Consider the following 3908-nt stretch of genomic DNA (forward strand, 5'->3'; position numbering starts at 1 on the left):
TTAATATCATTTCTTACTTGTGTATTTCTTTTCCGTCTTATTGTAAATTGAGAAAAATCAAGAAGTCAAGCGAATTCATTTTAAATTTTAAATATGTATTCATAATTTTATTTAGAAAAAAATAAAAGATGAAATTATTAATTTTCGTATTCTTCCTTCCATCCGGAGTAAATATTTTCCGTACTACAGAACCGGCGTTTATGCGTTTGAGTATATTTTTTTACTTTTACTTCAGCAATAAAATCAGTTTCCCCGTTCACGCTGAGAGCTATAATTGAGCTTTATTTTTTGCATACGAAATGAATTTATGATTTTTTTCAAGAGTTTTTGTTACAGAACATTTTCCGATTCTATTCGTAATGTTGGCATACAAAATAATATTTTTTACGGAATCGCTTCCTTTGATCGTAATTTTAATATTACAAATGTAAAAGTTTTGACGGATGGATGGTTGTTTTAGAGGATATTTTCAGAACGACTTAACTGATCTTAGTGAAATTTGACTTTTTATTTTTTTTATTCCCCGCGAACGGAATCGCGGCTGATAGCTGTTATAAATAAACGCATATTATGTTTCATTGAATTTTAAGAGAGAATTTTATTAGTACTTAATATGTAAAATACTGACTAACTGTTATTTGAATGCTTTCCCTATATTTTCATCATCATCAGCTCACTATACGTCCCCACCGAGGGGCTTAGAGCCTACCCTAAGTTAAGGGTGATTAGACCATAGTCAACCACGCTGGAAAAGTGCGGGTTGGTTGACTTCACACATCTTTGATTTACTTCTTAAATATGTGCAGGTTGCATCACGATGTTTTCCTTCACCGTAAGAATATGAATTTATATACAAAAAATATTATTCTAAATCAAAGATAAATGAAAGACAAATTGAACTAAACGTATAGCGAAGTTTTATTTGTTGAAGCTAATTAGTTAACAACTTAATTAGTTAATTTGAAACACGTAATGTTCGCTAAAGTAAACTAACTTTAGCTACAGAGCAAACAGTTTATTTTAAGACTGTCTTATCTTAAAGTACATTGAACATTCATATGTGAAATAAAATATTGCCCTATTTACTATTGTTACCACACAGAAAACAGGCGTGAAGTGGAAGCAATTCCGCGTTTCGTCTGATGAGTGTGCGTCCCTAATTAGTCCTCTTTCGCTTCCCACCCTCTATCTTATAAGGAAAGGATGGGAAGTGGAAGTGGACTTTCCGGATGAGAGTTTGCATGGGAAGGGAAAATATTTTCTTTCCGAACATCCTCACCTCCGTCAACTAAAGGTAGGCAACGCATATGTAATTGCGTATGTCTATGGGCAACGGTCACTTCGCTATTTCAGCGATTACAGGTGGCCGCTCGCTCGTTTGCCATCTTATGAAATAAAAAAAAAGAAATAGTAATTCTTCTTCTTCTAATGCCTCTTCAGTTTTGAAGGTTGGCCACTAACTTGGAATATTTGGTTCTGTCAAGTGCAAGACTGTTCTTCAGCTGACCTAATCCCCGTCCACTCCCTAATATTATGTAGCCACGACTTTTTCCTACGTCCAGCGCGTCTTTTGCCTTCAATCTTACCCATCATTATCAGCTGAAGTAGAAGCCTGTCATGCCGCAGTGCATGGCCCAAGTATTCCACTTCACGCTTGACGATCCGCTAATCCGGAGCATACGGCAAAAACACCACAATACTAATGCGTCGAGGCGTCTCTTAGTCTCCTTTTTATCGTCCATGCTTCGCAACCATAGGTGACAACGGGCCAGATGTAAGAAAGTAAAAGTCGGAGCTTTATTTATGTTGTATTAAGAACATTATTGGTTCTTTAAGCCGGATTGTAACCAAAATACTGCTAGCTTATTTATCTTTGGTTTCTGAGGTCAAAAATCCTACATAAACATATCCATCCCTGTCATTATCTGTGGCAAAACAGAGACAATATTCTTTATACGCTAATTTTGGTTTCAAAAACCAACTATAAGTCGTTTTAAAAACACGATTTTAACCAACAATACAAAATACTACAATCATATAGTGATCTTTAAAGAGAAAGAGATAAGAGGAAATGTACGAGGTAATTTTAATTTGTTCTGAAGGCGATTTCCCGGAAAACGTTTAACTTCGAATCCTTGGCATGAATCCAGACAAGACAATTTTGTGCAAATCACACGATTCCATTAAATACATCACTATTGTATTACACAATTGAATACGTTATTTATTACAATTTGTTGACACAGACATAAATATTGTTTTTTGTGGATATCTTACTAATATGTTAAATGCGAATGTTTATTATAATAGATGTTTGGTACAAGGTAACTTCAGAACGGCTTAATGGATCTTAATAAAATTTGTTATGGATGTAGAACTGAACTGGAAGTAGACTGGAACACATAGGTTGTTAATGAAGTTTTTTTATAATTTCGTGCCGACGGAGTCGCGGGCAAAAGTTTTTTTTTGTTCTATGAATATCAGGTCGTCAAATCAAAAGAGCGTAGGTGATGCAGCCAACTCAACTCAACTAACCCGCACTTGGCCAGCGTGGTTGACTATGGCCTAATCACCCTTAACTTAGGGTAGGCTCCGAGCCCCTTGGTGGGGACGTATAGTGAGCTGATGATGTACATTAATAGAAATAACCAAAAATAAATGGTTAAGACCATATACTTTGTTGCTTGTTACACCAGTGTAGTTATTTAGACTTGTGACATTTTCATTGGATAAAAAAAAAACATGTTGCTCCAGGTGAGGCTCGAACTCACAACCCCGGCATAGCTTACAGCTACTGTCTTATAAGTACCGTGCGCTAACCGATTGCGCCACTGGAGCGAGCGCTTGTTGTACATGTACTCGTAACACTACGTACGAGGCGGCTGCAATTCTATTAACATTTATAACACGTTAGACATGTTTAACGTAAACTGAGTATGAAGGATTAAACTATACTAATGGAACTCGAAACATATTTATGAGAAACTCGATCGAATTTGTACATCAAAATCTACTTTCATTACTACGTCTACGCTTTTGTCAATTTCGAGACTACAATTACGTCTGTGCGCTACAAGCTACGAGCTACGAACTACGAGCTATAAGCTACGACCTACAAGCTTCGAGCTTCGACTTTTGTACGATTTTTTTTAAATTGTAATATCTATAGATGCAAATAGTTGGGGTTTAGTAAGCTTCAGTAAAACAGGTATTGTTTATCCATAGCGGCGTGTACTTGACGGGATCGTTATGCAGTCGGGGTATTTCAAATCGAAATTTGATTTATTTACTGTATGAAATATTACTAGTGCTTACATAGGATTTCTGAGACCACAATCCGTTTTTAAAAAATGTTGTTTTATACAGAGATTTTGATCTCGGAAACCAACGATTATTTAAGTTATATGTTTACTATTAGATAAGTGATTTATTTCGTTCTTATAATTTTAAGTTGTCTAAATATTTATTCTAAGAAGTCTGACAGGTATATAAATACTTGAAATAACAAGAAACTTTAAGTATATTTATTTTATCTTTGAACTCGTTGAATATTTTATTTTATTATACTAAACCCGAGACTACGATTTCATTGTATTTATATTGTAATTTTCTGTCGTTTAAATAAACAATCTTACTAATATATGTGACTATAACCTGTTTGAATATATTATATAACATGTAACGAAACTATAACTATAACTATTTAGCAATTGAAAAATATAATAACTTAAAATTATATACATAAACTTATTATTGAATTACTTAACTCTATATTGATTACTTACTAATATTATAAATGTGTAAGTTTAGATGGATGGATGTTTGTTACTAGGTATCTCGGGAATGGCTCAACGGATCTTGTTGAAATTTTGCACAGATGTAGAACATAGTCTGAAAGGACACATAGG

The 3908-nt window shown here is 34.3% G+C and overlaps 1 non-coding gene across 1 annotated transcript; it reads right to left on the reverse strand.

The window, feature by feature from the left end:
* Window positions 1–2746: 2746 nt before the first annotated feature.
* On the reverse strand, window positions 2747–2838 carry TRNAI-UAU (transfer RNA isoleucine (anticodon UAU)). Its single transcript is given in 2 exon segments — window positions 2747–2782; window positions 2801–2838. It is a non-coding gene; the product is annotated as a tRNA-Ile (tRNA).
* Between the last annotated feature and the right edge of the window lie 1070 nt (window positions 2839–3908).

This window comes from Papilio xuthus, unplaced genomic scaffold, assembly GCF_000836235.2.
Source record: "Papilio xuthus unplaced genomic scaffold, Pxut_1.1 DF829129.1, whole genome shotgun sequence".
Lineage (NCBI taxonomy): Eukaryota > Metazoa > Arthropoda > Insecta > Lepidoptera > Papilionidae > Papilio > Papilio xuthus.